Source organism: Struthio camelus, chromosome 10 (genome assembly GCF_040807025.1).
Source record: "Struthio camelus isolate bStrCam1 chromosome 10, bStrCam1.hap1, whole genome shotgun sequence".
NCBI classification, from domain to species: Eukaryota; Metazoa; Chordata; class Aves; order Struthioniformes; family Struthionidae; genus Struthio; species Struthio camelus.
In genome coordinates this window covers 10,582,470-10,606,456 of record NC_090951.1, presented here as the reverse complement: position 1 = coordinate 10,606,456, position 23,987 = coordinate 10,582,470, and the positions used below count along the sequence as shown (strand labels likewise).

The following is a 23,987-nucleotide window of genomic DNA, read 5'->3' as shown; positions in this document are numbered from 1 at the left end:
TCTGCACTGGTGACATCTTCTTTTCAACAGAGATGTGCTTTTAGAGACAAGTGTGAATTAGACACAGCCCTGTGAGGAGAGGCAGGCCCAAGTTGTGCTCTAGCAACTCCGACCCCGTATGCAGTTTGCCCTCGCCCCTGCTGGGGCATGCAGCCTGCTCGTGCTGAACTTGCCGTCCTCTGGCACCCTGGCCCTTCTGGGCAGAGCTGCCTCCCAGCAGGTCTGTCACTGGCTCTGGGGTTTTGTGGAGTTGTTCCCCTTGGGCCAGGCTTTGCTCTTGCCTTTGCTGGACTTTGCAGGCTTCCCGTCGGCCCATTGCTGCAGCTTGCCCAGGTGCCTCTGCCTGGCATCCCTGTCCACCAGGGCGCTGGCCTCTCCCCCCAGTTTGCTCCCGCTCCCAGGCCTGACGAGGATGCACTCTGCCCCATCCTCCAGCCAAAGACACTAATCAGCGTCAGACAACTGCAGCACCACTGCTAACCAGCTGCTGCCTGGGCTTCAGCCCGCTGGCCCCTTTGCTGTGAGCCCGAAGGTCCAGGCAGTTTTTGCATCCACCCATCCTGTCCCTCTCTCCCTGCGAGGATCCCAGGCAGTTACGAGAAGCAGGAGCGCTGGCGGGGTTGGCAGCGGCAGAGCGAAGCGAACGAGTGCAGAGATGGAGCAGTCGATGCAAGGCAGGATACTTGGGGGCTGAGGGCAGAAGGAGAGAAATTTGATAGGCAGTTTGATCGGCAGTTGAGCTGAAGAGGCTTTTTTGTAATGGGGTTATGAGACAGTGGTTGTAAATACAGACGTAAATCAGAAGAGAAATAGAAGTTAAAGATCAAAGCAAAGAGCAGGGATTGAGGGAGTATGGGATGATAGATACGGGATGGAAAACAAGTTAAAATGAATAGATATCAAGGAGTTAGGCACCGTTGATCTATGATAAATAAACAAGGTTCAAGGCATATTGAAACTGAGAAATCATTAATTCCGAATTTCTCCTATGTAATGCAAATACATAGAGACCTGTGTGTGAGACATTTTGCTACCAAGTTGCCTCCTAGGACTGAGTATTTGAAACTGGATGGGATTTGTCTTACAGGAGTTCAGATGCTGTGTGACATATTAGGTGAATTAATATGCACAACATTGCATCCTCTCTTCGAAATTAATAAACAGCACATTAATTTCTTTCCTACTAATTGAATGCTTAACTTGTTTGTCTAAGGCCAGTGATAGGTCAATAAGAGGTTAGCTATGTATATTACTTGTTTTCTCCAGAGCCCTGAACCATTGCAGGGTTTCATATTTCCTCCAGTCTGACTCTTTGCAATACTGTTTTGCAAACAGATGAAAGAGATTCTTTCATTATTAAACAAAAGGGCAAGCAAAGAGTTAGGAAACTGATAATTATATACCAAACTCTTTCCCCAAGGGCAAAAGAAAAAAAAATCAATGATGTGTTGCAGTTTTTCTAATATAATTAGTGACTTAATGGTAAGAAAATTAGTATACATATTTTCTTTTCAGGACTTAAGTATGGTTGGAGTTTATAGCTAGAGGATACTTGCTCTTTATATCATTCTTATGGCTGGCTAGGGCACCTGAGCAATGGGAAATGAGGAAATGCCTTAGTGCAGTTTAAAAAAATGGGATAGCTATAGACGTATATCTAGGCTGCTTTGTTTGTAAGCTGGATTTGATATTGTTGTTTGAACTTCTCATTTACCTAGGCTGGAAAGTCTTTACAATAGAGAGTACCAGAGGAGCAGTAGGTAGGAACCAGCTCTGAATTTTTCAAGTGGTTTGGCACTGAGGCTGGAGATTCTTATCACTTCAGTTTAGGCACCTAAGGGAGCCTTGTTTTCTTAGGCACTGTCAGAAGCCAGTGGAGAGAAGGAATCCCTTTTGGTGGCAGAATATGAACTGCCCTCTGATTCGCATCATCCTCTCTTCACTGAATACGTTACGTAAGTTATAAGTAAGTTTAGATCCACATCTCTGATTTTGGCGGGAAGTGAATGAATCCTCTTGGTTAATGGCAAACCTGTTATGGTACTTAGAAGGGTAGAGGCAGAATAGTTGCCAAGAGGGGTTTTGGAAGAAACTGGATGGGTGTGCATTCAAAGTAGTGAAGTGCTTCGTAAGGGCAGCAGGGAAAGTCTCTCTTAAATACATTTCATATGAAGGCACCTGGATTAACTGCAGGGAAAGATTTAGAATGAACAGGATTAGCCTGGCACCAAGAGCACATCTCCCGTGTGGTGAGCAGGGAGCCTGCTGAAACTTTCTTGTTCTCACTCCTGCTAAGGCAAGGAGAAAAGCTGTTACAGTGATCATTTAAGGACCTGCCCTGGCTCAGCTGCCCTCTCACTCTCAACCGTTGTTCAAAGAGCAAGGCCTCTAGCAGCATGACAATAATTTCCCTCTCCTCGTTCTTAGACCTGCTTTGGAGTATTACCCCAGTGTCTGTGCTGCAGGACAGACCTGTTGGTGAACAAACCTTTCTCTCCCTTTGGATAATCCTTCTTATGAGCAGCACAGAGGAAGTCAAGAGGAAGTATTATCTGTTCTACATTTCTGTGGTATCTGACGAGAGCACTTTTGTGACCTGGAGGGAAGACTCTCTTTTGAGCCATCTGTGTTCACTATTTCTATCTGTACCTTGAGCGTGGAGACTAAGCCAGTATAAGCCAGCTTTGAATTAATAATCCTTTCATATCCTCTTTCCTTGCTCGTCCACTATCTGCCAATATTGTCTCTTGGCTTCTCTGCCAATACATGAAGTTATGCTACTGTATTGCTAGCTCCAGACTCTGATCTTTGCACTCCCTAATTCCTTGCAGCATCCATTTCACCCGTTCTATTTGGTCTTGCATTTTTTCCTGCTACTATTAGAAACTCGTCCCTTCTTCTTTCTCTTGCAAGAGAATCCTTTCCTTTACTTTGCCATGATTCCATCAGTCCCTCTGGAAAAGGCAGCATCTATAGAGCCTGGGCTGATGTAGGAGAATGAGCAGTGGGTCGTGCACGGCCAGCACACATTGTTCAGGAGGAAAACACGCAAGGTACTTGTGCTCAAGAATGGGCAGATGGAGGTGTCCACAAGAAGAGAAAGTACACCTGGATATCCTCTTAAAGAAGTGAAGTTTGCCTGAAGTTTGACAGCTGCCTGGAAGAATGGAGGGACATGGTGAGCACTGTGCACTTTGTGCAAGGTGAAGGCATCTTAAAATGCACGGGCAGATGAACAAGGGATGAACCATTTATGCAGATAAGTGTTAGCATACTCTGGTGGCTTGTGAAAGTTGCACTTGGTTAATCCATACCTAGTTAGTTAATGCGTGGGCATGTGCAGTAAGTTAAGGAAAAGAGAACAGCAGTCAGAGGAAGGATGAAGTGTGCAGTCTTGCCTGGGCTGCTTGATTCTAGCACTCCCTGGGGAGACCCCATGAAGTTTCTGTTACTCTGAACTTCATCGGTGAACACTTTCATTTTCAGAGTCGTAGATGAGCCGCAGAGGGAGGTTTCTTAAATACCACAATGACTCCTGGTTTGTTCTTTAGGGTCAAAGATCCATTTGCAAAATTGCTAATGCAGAATCCTTTCTGTTTTTGGTCTGCCTTTTTCCATTGTGGTTACGCTTTCTGGAAATGAAATGTACTGGAACACAGAGGGCAATACTTTGAGAAAAGGTTCATTTTAAAGGGTAATCTAGCAAAATGTGAAGGCCAGAGATGTTTTTACAGGTTTGATTTCCAGGAAATGTACCACTACTTATGGGGGAGCATCCCTGAAAAGGTTCAGTGGCATTTAAATAAACTAATAGATGAAGAGTTATTCCTCTAGCCTGTAAGCAAATGAAAGGCACAATGACAAATGGAAGATTTGTGCACTTCATTAAGAATACAGCGAGGATATTTTTATGGACAGAAGGAAAACACTGGACAGTCCATGAGCTAACTAGTGAATTTTTGGATATTCCTCGATGTAGGAGAGTGGATTTATGACATAAATTAATTCATCTTATGAAGGGCAATGGTAATTGAGACCTCCTTGTGTGTTTTATAGTCTGAATACCAATTCAGTAATTAAATGCTTAAAGTTAAGAATAGATAAAAACTTGATCTGACAGTAGTAACTCCATAAAGACAAATTGCAGTGCACATAGCCAGTATATGAATTTGTGATTAATTTATACAGCCGTTTATAATGCACTAAGCAGCAGCATGCCAATTATTATGGAAACAAATTGTGTTTATATTAGCATGTCTGAGGTGATCATTGATCCCAAATAGCATTATTTGAAGACTAATAGAGAGAATAATGAAGGAATAACATTCTACCCTGCAGCTGTCCAATGCGTTTCAAAATGGAAAGTGAAACTGCCACATTTGGGGTTTTACTGATTTAATCACAAAACAAACAAAAAAGCCTCTTCACTTTTCATCCATAAGATTTTCTTATTCTTGACACAGGCAAATAGCTGCCTTCATCATTGACAGTAACAACAACAAAGTCTCTTGGAGGGGCGTGGAACAAAAAGTAAAACGGCAAATCTTTCCTGTTCTGAAATAAAGTCATTAGCTGGGCGCTCATTCCTCCTTAAGGTGGAGAGGGACCTCAGTGGAAATTCTTCTTTCAAAACTAAACAAATTTGCTGAGGAATGACTGATTATTGAAAATATGCAGATGATCCTTTTCCTGTGTTGTTTATTATTATCTCTCAAAGTACCTGAAGTAGTAGGCAGGGCTTGCTGCTTATGATTTTATTTGCTCTTTTTTGTTGCTAAGGTGTGGTTCTAATAGCCCCTACAGTAGGTAAAGTTTGCCTATACTCCTGGTTTTAAGTAAAGTTGAAATGACGGTATTGTTTTAAAAGAACTTGTATTAGAACTTAAATAGAGAGTGAAAAACCTGCTGATATTGATTGATTTATTAAGCTGTAGGTGAGACATGTGAAGCTGTGATATCCTTTGCTCTTTTTCATTTTTTGATTTAAATTCCAATAGTGGAAGCCTTCAGCTCATAGCAAAAAAAACGACAGTCATTTTATTCCTCATAAAAATACAGAATTAGGCAATGATATCATCTAACGCGGTGATATCATGACTGTGATACCTGCAGAATATATCCAGTAATAGGAAGGTGTCATCATTGTCTGAAAGAAGTGATGAAGCAGCTGCAGTTCTCTGGAGAGAAAAGGAGCAGTCAGAAAATACTGAGGAAAAAAATTAAGCAAATACAATTACCCTTCTTAAATTGCTATTCTCCTCCATATGAGCTCAGTGGTCCTAATTGCTTAATGAAATGGGCATATTTGCTTTTGGGTTTTGAGGGGAGGCCTCAAAACTGCAGCAAAATTCAATTTAACAGCTTGTTAATGTCAACTATAGCTTAATACTGAGGCGTTTTGTAAGGTAACTTTAATTAGTGAGCACATGAGCCAAAGCTATGATACGCTATCTCCAGAACCACCACTGAGGAAGAGTTTGAGCTCCAGAGATCTAGTGTTACATTTGTCAAAGAACTTGAAAATGCGTATCTAGGGGCTTGGCAAGATATGGACTGGAAAACACTAATTGACCTGTTTCAAGATGGGCTTATGCAGCCTTCCAGTTCTGAAAGCGTGATCATATGTTCACAAGTACTTGCAATTATCAGTAACTAAGAAACCAGATTATTACGATCAGGTGATTAAGCCATAAATATTATTCTTGGCTTACACTAAATAGCATCTGTGAGATGAGATGCCATCTTTCAAAATCAGACCTAGTAACTTACTCCGTTGCCAAATCTCTAAAATGCTTTTGATTTCCTATGGAGGCTAGTTGTTGTATTTTTTAGGCCTGTTTTTAACATTTTGATCAGTGGAATTCTTTCAATGCTATAACATCAATCAAGGCATTAAGCCCTTCATAGTGGGCTGTGACTTAAGGTTTTTTCTGATGACAGTTCTTTGCGCCTCTTTTTCTTGTTGCTTCAATAAAGAGTATTCTGGAATAATTCAGAGGTTCTCCCCCTTCAATGGCAAACAGGACCAAAAGAGACAGATTCTTTTACAGACTATAATTTCTTGAAATGTTATCTTGGTTTGGCTGATTCTAGTCAAGTTTGTCCTGGTATTTTGAGAACATAGCATGGGAATGAAGACACAAGGGGAATTTTCCTTTTCTCTAGGGTTCTCAGTAGACCTGGGGGCGGGATGTCAAAACTGTTTTCAGAGACCCACTATTTTACTGATCAAGTTCTTTGGGAGCAGAAATCACTTTTTGGGGGTGCCTTTGGTTTAAAATAGTTCTCTAATTGTAAACTGCCAAGAACTGTACTGAGACTTGACGGTTTTATCTGCTTGAGCACAGCTGAAGAGATGTGATAAATGCAACCTGTTATACAACATAATAAAACATAGAAAGCTATAGAAGGAAAAGATTGAAATGATAGGCTATAATCAAAGGCGAAGGGAAATGCAGTGCCACACAAACACCTCTGAGAAATTTGTTAAACAAACTCAAGCTCTCGTATAATTAGATGACAAGATTTATTTTAAACTATGAGGTATGAGTGTGACAGCAGTATAATTTCGCCTTAAATAATTTCTTCACACCCAACAAGACACGGTCTTCAAAGTTCAGTCCTGCTATGGGTTTCTTAAAAATAAAACCAAACATTTTTAGGCCTAAAGTGGTATGTAAAGTGAAATAAAGCTAACTAAAAGGCAGGTTTTAAATTTCCTTTTGAGATTAAAGAGATTACATGATTTAGTAAGGTAATTACTCATGCTTTGCTATCTGATTTCCTCTAACATAGCCTTGTTGACAGCTGCTGTTTTATTTTTCATTGTGAAGGGGTGTGTACATGCAGAGCTAGCTTAAATGTTTTGGGAGAGGGCATCTATGTCTGCTTCTCCCTTCACTCTGTGTGTAACCCATTGCTGCCCAGAACAAATGGTACAAACTGAAAATTTCCTCCTTTATAGGGGACAATTTCTGAGGAAGAAAATAAGTAGCTATACTGCAGGTACCATTCTTCTCATTTTCCCTGTTTGGAAGGGGAAAAGAAGGATGTCAAGAATGAGACGAGATACAGTGGTCCTAAACTCTGCCATGCCATGAACATCATTATTGTTATTTCTGTGAAGCTAGATATCAAATTCCAACTATACCACATCCATTCATTTGCTGCATTTTTAAATTAACTCTCCAGGAATTTTTCACAATAGCAATTTCACAATAGGCATCAGCCCTTGCCTGAACCCAAATGCATGTGGTGGTAATGCATAACTGGGGCTTGTTCTTGGCTGCCTGCACTGTGCGTGGCAGAGGACCAGGAACGGGCTGTCTGTGTCACACTGTACATCGCTGCCCTGAGTCTTTACAATGACTGACTCTGCGAACAATTTAGGGAAGATACCCAGGCAGATGGAGTTTTGTTTCTATGGCTCTAAATTGCTTCCTACAAATATTTGTGCCAGTCTATTGAATGCTTATGGCAAGGTGAGTCAGTGTGACCAAAGCACATGTCTATAAATATCAGAGTGAGTATTTATGGTAACTTTTTGCTATATTCATGCAGCCTGATTACAACATATGCCTACATTATTCTTGACATTTTGAGCTCTTCTGGTTTATTTCCTATTGTTTCCAGATTCTAGTACATTTCAAGTGAAAATGCTTGCTGGCAGCACAAAGCTCCTCTGTTTTCTGTGATCCATCTGCCATGTGGAATAGTTTGTTCCGACGTCGAGCTGGAGACCCCTTCTTTAGGAGCCAGCTTTTTTCCCTATGTAAGCTGTAATGAGCTTTTGCTTTCTCCTTATATTCTGGGTGCTTTTATTCTTGCCACAGGGTCTTTTAGAAATTCTGCATCCATCACCGATATGTCATGAGGAATTTGAAACTTCTTTGAAAAGGAGGATAATCAGCTTTATGTTATTTGTTTATGTTTTTGGTGTGTTTTATCCTAACTAGATAGAGCTGTTCTGAACCAGTGGCAATCCCAGAGGAAATCAGCTGATTCGTTATGGTGACATAGCTGGGTAGCCTTCCTGACAAAATACAACATCTCTGCTCTGTAGTTTGGCTCTCTGGAGGTAGTGCTCATACTCGTGAAGCTAGAGCTGTTATATATTCATGAAGCTTTGAATTCATTAACTGTGAATCTGTTGTCTTGTCAAGTCCCTTTCTAAGAAATGTTAAAATTCAGCCAGATGTCTGGTGTTATCTCCCTCTTCTTAAAAAAAAACAGAGAAAATCTTTAATCCGTGAAGTTGATAGTCAGTGAAGTTCAGTACTTTTAGAGTCCGTTCACAAACCTGGCACTTCTCATGGCTTTGAACATAATTATTATAGTTGGGTCATGAATTTTCACTCAGAAAGATTTTCCTGAGAAAATGATTAGAAGGATGTCTGTCATGGTTTATTGGTTGAAACCATGGATATATGACACATTTGCTAGCACTGTAAGGCTGCTATTCTGTTGCCCTCGGTAGTGGAGTGATACAACTTCTGGTAGCAGGTTTTATGCATGTTCGTAGCAGGGGAACATCAAGGCTCAGAATTTCTGAGTTCGTCTCCATGTTCTGGATGGAAATGTGCCCTGATAGATCTTCCTTTTCCTCTCTCCCAGAATTTACAGCTGAAGGGTAGGATTGTAATAATGTTTGCCCCAGGCTCTTAGTGCTAAGGATGGTAGCTCAAAAGTCTGGGAGCTTGAGCTACGACTCTGATCCTAGTTTTACAGAAGGAGGATTTGACACTAAAGAGCCTTTTCTTCATATTGAGTTTACTGCTTTGTGACAGTGAACCCAGCAGCTCTTGGACCACTAATTCAGGCTAGGACTGTCAGACTTTCTTCTCCTCAGCAATGAGCCCCATGGCCTTGGATTTCCCACCAATTTGCTCAGTGTCTTGCAGCACTGCACGGGGGGATCCCTGGCTCTGGGGGTAGCTCTCCCAGCTTACCCCTGAACCTCAAGGACAGCCAAGGAGCCCCTGAACTTACAGCCAACAGCTGTGGTGTTTCTAAATGGGAAACAGGAAAGGAATTTTTATTGATCTTCTAATATTTTTCAATACTATTTTTCTTTAAAATTCTTTATTCAAAATCTAAGCAAAAGTTTATACATTTTGCAAAATCTAAGCATGTCAAAATACTGGCATTTTCCTCTCAAGACCAATCTTATATTTGAGTCTGCACAAGCAATAACTAGCACTTCTCAGCTGCACACTGGAAACTCCTATATCACCAGTGCAACAGAGATCCTGTAGCTTGTACCATGACACTTTCTTCGATTTTCTTCTAACAGAACTTTTGTCTGAGGGGCAACAGTATTTAAATGACTAAGAAAGATTTCCTTAGGAAGTCATACTCCACAGCAGCCTCTTGAGATGTTAATCATCAGCCTACTTTCTCATTTTGGACTCCAGAGAGGCATTGTAAAGGTTGACTGGGATACCTTACTTCATGAGACATTTTCATCACTGGTGGTTGCTTATTGATTCAGCTGTTCATGAGTCATTTAGAGATCTTCCTGCTGAACACAACTTTCAGACAGGATCCCTGATGTTACTAAACTCAGCTGTACAAGCCCTCCCAGGCAATCCACCCCAACAATAGCTCGTTTGATCAAGTGTCTACTTAGATTTTTTTTATCATGAAACCTTTATGTGTTTGCAACAGAGTTTAGGTAGAGAATCCCAGGCCTGTATTTTGAGTTAAGTATATGTTACACTCTGCTCCATTTCACTGCAATCTACAAAACAAAATCAACTGGTGTTTAAAAGAATGAGGTAGTTTGTGAAGACAAATATTCCAAAGTCAGGAAATGGAAGATATGCAACCTTAAGTCGGTCACCTGTGCTTCTGAATTATGAAATATAAGGCTGTATGATATGGAATCAGAGTGCCTACATACAGAGGAAAGCTTGTTCCTGTTCCTCAGTTCTGCCACTTCTGACTTCTGAATGCTTCAATTTGCAGCATTAGCAATTCAATCTTTTTGAAGCATGCTATCTGAAATTCTCCCCAAACTTATAAGTTGCCTAAATTTGGATAAATTTCCAACTTCTTCACACATCGACTTAATGTAAAACATCAGGCCGCTATTCTAAAGCGGAAGGTATTCGAATTTCTCAATACAATGGCAAAATTTACCATGGTAAGAACAATGCATTTTCCACTTATTTTATTCTCCAAAAAAGCTGAAACATTTTTGCTGAACCCCCCCCCCCCCCACACACACACACACAAAAAAAAAAACTGCCTGAGGCAGACATCCACCTGGAATGGAAAATGTCAGTCTGAGCAATTAAAGTGTAGAAGCCTATAAGCAACTAGCAACTAAAGCAGAATCTTGTGACAGAAAGTATCTAGGCAGTCTTGGCTGAACATGAGAGCAAGTATCACTTACCCTTATATAGGTGTTATAATAGAAGTAGCATATACTAAAGCACACATATTCTGTCAACTACTGTAATGTGCCATACACTTAGGGGAGTGGTTGCCTAGTTCAAACTGAAGAACATTGGATTAGCTGTTGCTATTACTACAGTACAGACATATAGCCTTTCAATTCAGTAATGATCTTGTAACAGAATCACAGAATGGTTGAGGGTGGAAGGGACCTCTGGAGATCATCTCGTCCAACCCCCTGCTCAAGCAGGGTCGTCTAAAGCACATTGCCCAGGATCGCATCCAGGCAGGTTTTGAGTATCTCCAGGGAAGGAGACTCCACAACCTCTCTAGGCAACCTGTTCCAGTGCTCAGTCATCCTCACAGTAAGGAAGTTTTTCCTCATGTTCAGACGGACCTTCCTGTCTCAGTTTGTGCCCGTTGCCTCTCACCCTATCGCTAGGCACCGCCAAAATGAGTCTGACCCCATCCCCTTCGCACCCTCCCTTCAGGTACTTATACACATTGATCAGATTCCCCCCTCAGTCTTCTCTTTTCCAGACTGAGCAGGCCCAGATCTCTCAGCCTTTCTTCAGAGGAGAGATGCTCCAGTCTCTTCATCATCTTAGTAGCCCTTTGTTGGACTTGTTGCAGTAGCTCCATGTCTCTCTTGTACTGGGGAGGCCAGCACTGGACCCAGTACTCCAGGTGAGGCCTCCCTAGGGCTGAGTAGAGGGGCAGGATCACCTCCCTCCACCTGCTGGCAGCGCTCTGCCTAATGCAGCCCAGGAGACCATTGGCCTTCTTGGCCACAAGGGCACATTGCTCGCTCATGGTCACCTTGTTGTCCCCCAGGATTCCCAGATCCTGGGTTCCCTGGAAAGCAGAGGTGCTTTCTAGCAGGTCATCTGTGGAACTTAGGCTGAATTTGTCAAGTTGGGACCCGATACTAATATGCAAAGCAAAACGCTCCACATTCCTGTTTTAATGAAGCAGCTGTTCATCCATACCGTTGCACAGCATTTTGGGACAGGATGTGTGACGGATACTGTAAGTAAGTTATTATTCATGCTGTGTATTTGGGATGAATTGGACACAGCAGGACAATAGGAGGCAGCAAAAGGATAGATAACTAGCCAGAATAGTCAGTCAGGGTGATGCCAAAGGTGCCATGGTAATAGTATTACAAAAGCATCTGTGGAGTTTTTAATGGGAAACTAAAGAATAACACTGAATAATTATTGAATTAGAGAAAGCTTCTGCAGTCTAATAGGAGATACTGCAAGAACAAAAACAAGGCTATATGCAATGAATGCATTATATATTATGATTTGCTTAGTTACCTCGCAGAAACAGATTCTTTCCTGTGAATGTGTGTAGGTGATCAAAGGCTTTACAGTATTGTTCTGGTATCAGTTCTGGGTGTTTTGTCTTACAAATTTTCTGTTTCAAATGCACAAAAAGAGAAAATTTCTGGAGAATTTATAGTATTTTTAAAATAATTAAATATTGCAAGTTAAAAGTACTAAAAACCAATTAAAAGCCCATGCAGTGAAGCCTTGCTACACTGTTAGATGGGCTGCTCCCCAAGAAACCGAGCCCAAAATTATCACTCTCTTTACACTGTGCACCTCACTGTCAAAGAAAAACATGACTCTTACTCATACCCTTAATCATATTCTGCTTTCTGAGGTGGAAACATGACAGGCCAGTAAGATTTTCAAAAACATTTGGAAAATTAATATAATTGTGGGAAGTTGAAATAAATAAGGCCTTTTCTTCCCACTACCTTCACAGAGACACTTCTCCCTGCTGTGTAATTACCTCTCTGCCTAGTACTGCACCATGCATCTAAATAAACCTAGATATTCAATAATCTAAAGGTGCTTTCTCTACAAGGGGTGATAAATGTTTTATGGCTGAGTACTTTTTAGCACTAAAGTCTAATTTTTAGCTTTGCTGTCAGTGTTAGATCTTTTTAAAATGGGGGAAAAAAGGAGTTTGCTTTAAGTAGTCTGCTAACTCAAGTTGATTATTAGGTTTGGAACATCTTTTATTGCAGAGTAGAGACAACTTCCCACCTTTGTCAACCCAGTAGCTGTTCCTATTTTACTGTAGGTATTCTCCCGAGTAATAACATTGTTAAGTTGTATATGTGCAAAGTGTTAAGAAATGTTTTGTATCACGCTAGCTCACTTACTTATTTGGAAAGCATAAGTACAACAGAAAATATCCTTGTCAATACCCATCTAGACAGATACCAAATAGAGTTGGTTACGTCTATGTGAAGTGAGTGTTGAGATGCTGCCAAACAGAAGAGTGATGTGAAGCAGAATGCAAATCTCAAGTTCTCAGAGTGCAGACCAACATGCTTATCAACTCCAATTATCCCTTAATAACATTCATGTGTCTTTTAAAATTCCGTATTATCATGTAAATCTAGTAAGATCAAATTAAAGAGGATAAAAAAGAGAAGGATATTCTGTACAACCATCAAATGACAAAAACAAGAAAAAATTTGTGCTGCATGCCATTATGGGCCTGCTCATAACTCTTAGAATTTAAGAAGATTCACGGGTCACATTCCAATTCACAGGTCAGATTCCACTTGTGCATGTGACAGTGCAAACTTATTTCTTATTTCTCATTTTTATCTTTTCTTCTCTTTAGTTCTTATGATTTGGAGCATCCTTTGCCATCTCCTGGGTGAAAAGATTTCAGAGGCTAGAGGAGCTGTTATGAATGGAATAGTGCGCCCCTCCAGTAATCTTATTTCAGAGCTTTAAATAATCCGTCTCCTTCCGTTGCATTTACCTGCTGTAGATTGCTGGAGACTCCGTAAAGTTTCTCTGTAGCCATCACTTGGCCGGGATATATATACTAAATTTCCAGACATTTTCTATTTCTTTTCATTAATGACCAGAATTGGAGTCTGTCTCTGACATAGTATGAGGCCCTGGTAAGTCATTCTGAGATTCAATGCCTGGCTTTTTTGGGTTTGTCTGCTCTGTTTGTCTGTCTGCTTGTTTTGTTTCCCTCCATGGGGAAGGTATAATGCTTCCTTACTTGGTTTCAGGTTTTAGAGTTGATTAAGTTTGCTGCAAGTCTCTAGCTTTTGAAAATTGTAATAGTGTATACAGTAGATTAAACAAAAAATTTTTTTTTGGTTTGTGAGTCCACGATTTGTAGGTTGATCCAGTGGGTTGACACCTAGAGTATCTAACTGCATTAATGTGACAACAGAAATGAAGCAGATACCAGTGTCAAGCACAGTTCAGAATTTTATCTTCATACACCATTATTTTCCTCAACAATTTATTTTGCTAATTCCCATTGTGTTTAGTTGCAAAGCATTTATGAATGTCTATTTGAAGCATGCTATTTTAACTTGATGTGCCAGAATGGGTAAATCTGAGGCTGTACAGGATAATGACAATGTCATTTTCAAGGCGTTCTAAATGATATGGAAGATAGCTTGAACAGATATTAGTTTCCCACTGTGCTCAGTTGTTACACAGTAGCTAATTAAAAGGCAGTTGACAAGCACATAAGACGAGAGATGCTTGTTGGAGTCCTTAGCAAGCTGAAAAATAATCTAATAACCCTAGAATTAATTTAAACCCGAACATTTTCATTGCAAATGGTTAATAGGCTGATGGTTGAACTGGTGTGCTCAGACACTTTTCTACGTGAAGCGGTACATGACCAGTTTAACTTTTCTCCTATGTAATAAAATTATACAAATCTAAATTATACACACGTTCCCAATTCCTAGACTTCATTAAATACTAGGGGATTAAAAACTTGTATAAATTAATCAATGTGCTATAATCCTAAAAATTATAAAATGAGCCCTTGAGGAAGTAATGTAATACTAGCTTTTTAATTAGTGTGACACCAGAGATTCATTGTTCTATAATGTAAGTCATATGTTTATGAATTGTATTATCATTTTTAAATAGAAAAAAGAAACCTATTGTTTTACTGTTTGTGCGTAGGGGATAGATGCTTATGGATTTTCATCCTGTAAACGTATCTTCACGAGTAACTTCAGCTTGTACTCTCACAGGGAAACCTATCTGTGAGTGTGGGAGGACCTTTACTTTCATGAGTAAATAGGTGTCTTACAATTCCTGGGCCTGTGTTATCAAGATCTCTGTATCTGGCTCATTGTATAATCCTTGTGGTAGCCAGAAACCCCACTGATAGCAGTGAAGAGCTAATAATAATATCAGGTGTTATTTTAGGATGAAAATGTCCTTTTCCTTTTTTTAAAGTAAGCTGGAAACCTGTATTAGTTTCAGTCAGTTTTGAGGAGTGTTTACTATGTTGACAAATACTATATCCTTTCAAGACTTAACCACTTCTTGATACAAAAACATTTTTAGTAGTCTTCATTCATATTCTCTCAGTTCATCTTTGTCCTACAGGCTGTTGGTCATTGTTCGTGGTCATTGTTATGGGAATAAAAATCACTCCCTGCCATTACACAGGGCTGGCTCTGGTGATGTTAAACTACAGTGAATCACTCTAGCTTTTAATTATGTCATGCCAGACCTGTCAATAAACCAAGTGACAAAATTTGGTTTGAGGTTAACCTTCAATGTCTGTGATTGCCAGAAGAAAGACAGCAGCAAATTTAGCTGTTGTTCATGTGAAAACATTGAGCCACTTAAATTTTCTGAAGGTTATTTTAGAAAATATAGTGCATGACCAACTGAAAAAATATTTTAAATGTATTGAACAATTCTGTGTTGTAAACATACAAGTAACAAATTTATTCTAGTTTGCAGGATATTAAAATAGTTTTATGACTAGGTACATTCCTGTTCCAATGTAGATTTCACATTTCTTTTACTAGTCTAAAGCTAGTGTTCAAATTTTCAAGTTAACTGCAAGTTATCCTGTATGTACTATATTCTGTACTTAGACAACTGAGTTATACTGACTGAATGTTTCTAGTGCTGTCAGAGTTTTACAAGCAATGTTGAGAGCTGCTTAAATCTGAGACTTCTTTCAGCAGCATATATATTTCACATTAGGGGTTATAATTGTTTAGAGACTAATGTTGTCTATATCATATGCTTTGATGTCATATGAATTAGAATTTGTAAATTTACCTTAATCTGGTTTAGAGAATTTAATCTAAGCATATTTTCCAAGGACAGCAAGTGCTGGTGGGCCTTGTGCACAGTAGCATGAGCGCAGTGCTGGAAACGTGCACAATCCTTATTTAGCAATGTGATTTAACAGGGACCACAGCCTGAGGGCCACCCCTTATCTCAAAGGGTAAGGAAAAAAAGGGGGGGGGAAACGCTAACTCTCTCTAACTCTCTCTTTGGCAAGTTTCCCCAACATTGTCTGTTTTCATGAAAATGGACAAGAAAGACCAGAAATTTGAGCATGTTTTTCATATAATTCCTGGGGAGCTACTGGGAGAGAGACAAGTTTTCTATGTGAAACATCATGACAACGAAGACTGTGGCTCTTTTATTTCCACTCTGCATTTAGAAATCGTAAGAAAAAAAATTTGGTGAAATTTAAATGGATGAACAATATCTGAGTCTTTTATATGTGTTATTTGTCGTTCCAAACGTTAGCTGATATAAATAAGCACAGTCACAATGGTGCTGACTGTGGTTTTGCTCAATTACATCCTCCATCTGGGCAGCAGAGCCATGCTTTTAATACTAAAGCAACATTTCTCTTTTTCTTCCTTCCTTTCTCCCTTCCTCTTAGAGTATTAAAATAATTCTGTGTAAGCAAACTATCCCCAGGATATCCAAGAATTCTGTTGTTACGTCTTCTTCTGTTATTATTTAAGTTTATAGTAAATAACCTTTTTGTGTAAGTAAAGAAAGGGTCATCATTATGGAAAACATGTACTATAAGCTAATTTCTGATCCCATCAAATTTGTAGAATTACAATATATTCTGAAAGGCATATGTTGCTATGTTCTTTTCTTTTTGATAGGATTTTCACCAATTCTGATGGAAACAATTCTAGTGTTGGCTGTATTTTATTCACAGAGGCCAATTTTCATATTGGATCTCTTTTATGTTCGAATACTTCAGGGGATAAGCCAACAGTAAGTTTTGAACGTTGTCTACAGGATTGAATTTCAAATATATAAATGCACCTCTTATTATCAAGTGATTGCTAGAAGAGCACTTGAGGGGAACCCAAATTATGATTTCTTGGTTTTCTGTACTCAGAAATAGCCTCACTACACAATTTTTTTTAATATGAACATGAAACATCGCTTCTAGGCTACTAACTTGTATTCTGTGTTTCAGGTCAATGCATTTTGAAGCAGATGGGACAGTAAATCATGAAAAATAAGGTTTAGAAAAGAAAAGGTAAGTGAATTTTACTGATACTGTAACCTCTGCTACAGTCTGTAAACGGGCTTATCTGTGGATGGAGTGTAGAGGGTGAGAGCAGCTCCACAGCTGTTAATTTACTTGTAGGGAAGAAAAGCTAACAAAACCACGGGTGAGCCAGAAGCCACATCCCAGATGGGATGCCCACCTCTACGCGTTTCCTAACTTTTCACCAATCTAGTTGATAAAATATTTATAGATGAAATGAAGTAGTATGTTTTTAATGATACTTTGTGGACTCTTTCTACCTCTGGGCATTTGATTTCCATGAATATCTGGTAAATGACTGAAAGCTATGTTAGGCAAAAGTGTGGTGGTGAGGGCAAGGTGCAGAACGGGCCCGGGGCTCAGGGAGGATGGTGTGTCCTGCTGCCCTCAGCCTTCTCGCCGCTGGAATGGGGACAGTTGCTCACGCCAAAGGCAAATGGCAGTGTTCTTCTGCCCAGCCCCAAGACATGGGATTTCAGCTGTTAAAGCGTCCCAGTGTCAGATTAAGGCCAATGACTGAATAAACCACAGTGACTGACATGTGCTTTTAGAAGAAAGAGGTATGTGTCTTTCACAATTTCTGAATTATTTAGTATGAGTAACTCTTTGGTGTTACAGGGATAAGGGACAAGCGTTGACTGCAATGTCCTCTTTCTCCTGTAGGAAATCTGGGTTAGTTAGATAAATTAAGGAGTAGTTATTAAATAAACTCCATGGATAAATGTAGGCCTTTAGTTCCTATTGCCATCAAGCTGCCAGCTAAGGCAACATGTGGTAAAGTTTTGTTGTTAGTGCACTTCAAAAACCTGCTTGTAATTCCTCAGTTTATACACACCATTCAGTGAATAATTTGACTCATTGGCTATCTTCCAAGCCAATAATGCTGACCAAATTATTTTGAACATGCAGATGGTAACAAAAGGGCACCAGGTGTTGTTTTATTGTAATAAAGATGTGCAAACCTTTGCATCTCGCTAAGTTATTTATTCACATAAATCATCAGGATGCTCAGCTTCCTACACTGCTTTAGTAAATTTTGAATAAGAGGCATCAGCTGCTTTCCAAATGTGCCGTTCTGTACACACCACAGATATTTTGCTTTGGGCTTATCTTCTGTACCATGACCCATAGAGGCATTCACTGGGTCCTCTTTTTGATTTAAATGATTACTGAGCGATCGGAAGCCCAGATGTTCAGTGGCTTAATTGCTAAGTGTTAGCCTATAAAAGAGAGTAGGCAGTTAGTATCTGAAGGGAGGATTTTATTGCATATAAATGTTATTTGGTACATTAAGTGACATTATTTACATCCAATTTCTCTCTCTAAGGTGGCAACCTGAGGCAGTAAATTGCCATGATGAAAATGTATCACTTGATTTCACGTAGTTCTGTGTCCACCTTCACAGATACAGAGAAACAAAACAAGCAAATGTAATACAGAGCAACAGGAGGACAACACTGGTCAGCAAGATAAGAAGTACCCTAATGCACCAGCAGACTAGGGATTGTCAAGTTTTTTTGTAGGCCTTTTTGTATTGTGTTGGATGGCTACAATACATTGTCTATAAGAAGGTCTTAAAACCCAGCAGTAAAATCACAAAATTGAGTGTTATAGCCATCCAACAAAGATCAGGATTTGGTGGGATCAGGAGAAAGAAATTAACATTCTTTCTATTGTCACTCTGATGTACAGAAAGAACTTGAGTACTTGACATTGATTAAACATCATTCAAAGCTCTACAGTAACTGGAATTTTTGTAAGGAAAGAAATTGAACTTAAGTAGTTTAAGAATTCAGAAAAGAACTCTCTGAACAGACCAGAAATGGCTAGTGACGGCATAGATCATAACTATCCAGTGTTCAGATAAAACTTATCCCTAGCTACCTCCCTCAACCCCTCTTCAAACTGCTGAATCCTCAGGGTCAACTCATGCGGGAATTAAATGCACAATCTGATTTTTTTTTTATTTTTGTAAATTCCTCTTACCTGCTGGCAACCTGAGCTGGCCAAAGCATTGACCATTCCAGACAATGACACAGCTCTGTGCAGGAAAAGAAGTGGCCTTCTACCTGGGAAGACAAATGTAAGTTTACCATTACCAGAAATAAAAAATGTTGACAGTGAAAACTCATCTGTGGTGGGCAAGGACCGTGGAATCAGGCCCTCTGCAATATGTTCATTATTGCAGCTGATATTTAGTATTGTTAGTGCATGCTGTGTTATTTTTGAAGTATGTAAATGCTTGTGCCAGTTTCATCTATTTAAACATTTTTTTTTTTGCAAAGTGCAAAGTTACTGAGAGTATAGAGCACCTACAGCTGTCATTAACTGTGATTCTCTAATATGTCCTCATCAGGAAACACACTATTTCAGCTGAGATTATATTTTATTATATCGTAAGTGGCAACCTGAGTAAGATTGTCTTGGGAATTCTAGGGGCACGGTGTTGCTACCTCTGAAAGATGTGGACAAAGGGTTAATTCATGTCTATAACATTTTTACAAACAAGTCACACAGGTTGCAAAATGCAATTTAAACTGTAATGATTATTGTAACTCAGGAAATTAGAGACTTTCCTGACTTAATGCATGGACCGGTCATCCTTTTTTCAGTCCACGTCTACCGTAATCACTGTCATTGTTTTTTATCCCTATAGAAAGGAAAGCTGAAAGAGGACCCATTACTAGTTACAGCACGTTGCTCTCACTGATTGGAAAGCAGTCACACACCACCAAGCATTTATTCTGTTTACTGAGATGTAACACCAAGGAACAGCAATTCACACCTGCAGTGAAGTTGTTATACTTCCCATTTCTTTTCATTATTCTATTTTTGTCCTTCTTCATTTTTCCTATTTCATTTTGGTTTTTTCTTTTTTTAATCTTCTCTGCCTCTGCTTCCCCCCCACTTTCTTCTGTGATGAGTGTCAGTGCCAGTCTTGACACTTTCTTTAAGCCTGAAATGAAGGATACATGGGTCAGTAGTACTTTCTCAGCTATCAAACAAAACGTTGCCCTAGCTGCAATTGATGACTTTTCTTTTGGGCAACTAGCGTAGATATCTCTGGCTAATATTTGAAATACATATGTACACATACATATATATTCACGTATGTATAGCTTAGATCTAAATCAGTTACATCACAGGCTGTGAAATCTAAAGAGGAGAGCTCCCTTCTTATGCAGCAACCTGTGCAAAATATGGTGAGTGATTGGAGTCAGGTCAATACCATGAAATAACTGGTATCTGTGAATCATTGATTCCTTCACAGAATCATCAATTCACAGAATATTTGAGATTGGTTTTGCAGACTGGTTGTGCTAGACGACATAAAACATAGCTGAAAACTATTGAAGTATTGTAAAAACCTTGGAGCAGTCCTTAGAAAAAAAGAAATAAAGAGGGCGATTAGAATCGCTCTTAGGCAACAAGCAATTTTGTATGAGGATCCCAGAATTACTGTACCTTGCTTGTAAGCACCATAACCGTAATAAATAAGTCTAAGATAGAAATGTCCCACCTGCCCCGTACTCATCACAAAACAACCCCAGAGGCCTAAGATTACTATTCTTACCTCTACAAACATGACACTTAACCAACATAATATCTCTCAGAGGGACGGGTGAGCATAGAACTGGAATTGCTCTAATGATTTTACTGTAGTGAGAAAGGGAGACCTGGGTAGTAAGAAAATATTACATTTGAATTGGTCTCCAGTGTTAAATAATGGATATGTGTGTATGTAGGGTATTCAAATGTTTTTGATTTTTTATGCTGAAGATTAAAATTTCCATTAGTATTCCACCTCTTCAGTTTTGCCTGGGGAATGTTAATTATATTTCTGAAATTATAACCAAATAAAAACTTAACAAAAAAGTAACAAGCAGATAACATTATAAGTAGCTGTTCCCCCCACCTTCCCCTAAGCAATGTTCTATCATTTATAAAGCCCTGGCCTAAAAACTTACTTGCATTAATTCCTGCTGTCTGCATCTCCCTGATCATATATGTATTTACTACTGAGGCAGAAGAGCCCATTTCATTGATATTACAAGCACTTCTATCAAAATGCTCGTGTCCTGAAATACCACTGATGTTATCAGCTGTGATGTCTCTGGAACAAAACAATTGGGATTTTCTTGGATTTCATCTAAAGCTCCAAAAAGTCCGATGCTCAGTGATGAGAGTGTTCACTAACGGACAATGAGGTTCTGCTCCGTAAAACAGGGCACTCAATTACTTTTTAGAAAATGTTACAGATACTTCATTTCCAAAACTTTTCATTTGTAAGGGTATTTGGAATCTATCACTTTATGCAGTGTTTTAATTTACCTGAGCATTATGGAAGGGTAGAATATGCTGTTGTGGCTGGTGTCCAAAATTCAAGGCTTTGTCCATTTTCAGAAGAACATACCTGTTTTCTAGTAACAATATCAACTCCAGCGGGAACTAGGTCTTATGAGGTGATGCTGGCCATGCTTTCATGCTTATACTGTGCAGTTGCACGAATACTGCATAAAGGATTGCCTTTTTTTCGTAGTGTTTACTGGAGAATTTGGTATAACAGAAGTTAAAGAGTGAGGGTTAAGGCTTTTCATTCTGTTTCTGCAGCGCAACTGGATCAAAGCACAGCCAAGACTGCTGTGAGTGCCTGGAGGACCAGTGACCCCTGGTGAATGCCATCTTCATACTGTTATGTCCAGGTAATGACTGCACAGCTGCAGAGAAGACTGCAGAGAGCTGTTACAGTTTCATGGCAGTTGTCATGAGTAAAAATATATGTAAGAGGTAGTGCACATAAATGTAGGCCTCAAAGTACTACTGAACTTTTTTTATAGCTTATTTCTGCAATCTTAATTGCAGTAAATTTTGCTGAATTGAAAGTAACTTCCAAGTGCCTGCCCCTGCTTCCCTCTCATGAGCTTTAAATTGTGTTTTTATAATTAGGCTATAAATTTTAAAGCTATTTCAACTACACTTTTTAATATGCCACAGGTTGTCCACCTGTCGTAACCATGGTTTGATTGTCATAGATCATTTTCTTTGGTGTGCTGCATGACATAAAGCTTTTAAGAGGGCAAAAATTCCTTTTTAATTGCGTGGCATCTGAAGTTGTCTCTATGTAGCGGCATAATGCATGATGCTTTTCATACAGGTACAGAGAAAAAAGTAATGAAGAAATGATACAATATCTGTAATCTTCTGAAAAGTATTATGTTTTCGGAGTTGAATCAGTGAAAGTTTAAAATCATAACATCAAAAATTAGCTGATATTAAACGATTTCAGAGGAGTGCTTATGGTTGTTACTATAACATAACATTGAGATGGTACACATATGAGTTTCCAGAGAGAACATTAAGAATTCGAGGCTTTTTCTAGATGAGGAATCACAGGCCACTCACCAACAGATAACTCTCAGGAAAGCAGTAAAGCCTTTACAAACTTTCCTAATGATCCCTGGATATATAGAATACCTGATGTAAAACTGCCAGTTAGCATAAACAAATCATATTGCTACAAGTCTGTAGGTTTTCTGAAGAAAATGGCCCTGGCTAAAATGGGAATAACCTTGATTTCAGACCCATTGTACCAACAGCAAGTAAAAATTTTAGGCAAACTATGCCCAATTTATGCTGTGTCTTTCAAATGCTGTTGTGGGATTTTCCATCGTTTTATTCTACTGGCTGTTTGTCACGGATGTGTTTTCTTGTTCAGAAAGGACGTGAAATTATTTAATATGCTTTGATTGTTCTGATTTTCTTTCTAGTTTAAGGGCAGGGTAAGTTGTAGAAATGACGTTTTCTCTCTTCTGTCCATTTTCTTTTATTCTTATTATAAATAAGGATATTAAAAGATACTTTGAATTAAAACTATCAGTTTAGACTTAATGGAATTGGGTTAGTACAATGGGCCTGGTACAGATAAGGAAGCTGACAGTGGATTTCCAGTTTTTGTGTACTTTAGGGAAGAGAGTTTAGGGACACCTGTGATATATCAGCTCCTCCAGTTTCAGCATTATAGCCAACTAAAGTAATTTGCTGTTATGAATACCTCGGGAGAGTCAATGCGTGCTGCACTGAATTAAATATCTGGAGCTAAGTAAACAGAGAATGACAACCTTAACTTAATACTTAATTCAACTCTGAACCTGTGGATTCAGGTCTCATGCTTCATTTTACTGAAGTATATTTGTATTTAATCTTTGTTGGGAATGATTGCTCAGTGTATTCAGTATATCTTCTATATTTCACACACAGAAGCCAGTATGTATTTTTTTAATTATAATCCACAGTGAGGTGTTATGGAAGCCAGCTCAGCGTAAAACCATTCTTATTGTGTCTGAACTTTACTGAGGCAAAGAGTGTTTTAAGTATGGCAGAGATCGACTTGAATTATAGAAACTAAGTGAAATTAATGACTTCTAATGTTATGATATTTGGGCCACTTTTAGTAAACCTATAAAACAAAGCACATCACTCCAAAGAAAACAATAACTTCTATCTTTGGGAGCACCTACGTGCCCTTACTGACTTTGGGTTACAGGCAAATGTGTTTGAAACTGGAAACTTTTCTGCCATCAGAAGAACTCATTGGTGCATTCAGCTCCAATCTGCCCTTCTCCGTTCCTTTCATATCAATGTAGAGGGGGTAAGCAGGACGTACCTCACATCCTCAATTTCTTTGAATTGGCCTTGTGAGAAGAAGTATTTTCTCTTGGTCAGCTTTGTTTCCCACCTTGGTGAACCCATCTGAGGACTGCTAGTTTTTCTTTCTTGGGCTGAGTACCACAGGTTTACTTTTCAAGATGTGAAAGGCAGGTTGGCATTTAGAGTCTCTTTCAGTGGCACCTACCATCTGCAGATCTGAAGAAGTACATTTTCTGCCTCAGCAAGATATACGTTCCTGGGAAATGCTCTGTTTTGTTTAATTTATGTTTGGAGCACACTGAGACAGGCAGCAGAGCCTCCACGAGATGTGACTGAAGGCGCTGTTGACTCAGTGTGAGATCTTACCAAGTGTGGAGCTCTGTGCTCCTGCCCTGTTGTCCTGGATCACTAGTGTACTGACGAGTCGCAAGATTTTCCTCACTGTGTCTTCCTGATCTCAGCAAATCATACAGGTCATGAGTCTGATTTCTCCATTATCAGACGTCAGTTCAGGTTCCTCCACTGTTCCTCTTACCAAATCTGGGTATAGAGGAGAGGGGGACAAAAGAGAAAGACTTTGTGAGTCTTTG

General features: G+C 39.4%; 1 long non-coding RNA gene across 2 annotated transcripts in view; it reads left to right on the top strand.

The window, feature by feature from the left end:
- Nucleotides 1-23,987, top strand: part of LOC104143969 (uncharacterized) — a 426,624-nt gene that overhangs the window by 106,161 nt on the left and 296,476 nt on the right. Inside the window, exons 2-4 of one of the 2 annotated variants that reach the window (XR_011143208.1) lie at nt 16,675-16,737; nt 18,752-18,832; nt 21,361-21,452. This is a non-coding gene — a long non-coding RNA (uncharacterized lncRNA). Of the gene's footprint in view, nt 1-16,674; nt 16,738-16,782; nt 18,833-21,360; nt 21,453-23,987 lie in introns of those variants that run through there. The other variant, XR_011143209.1, reaches the window with a different exon arrangement.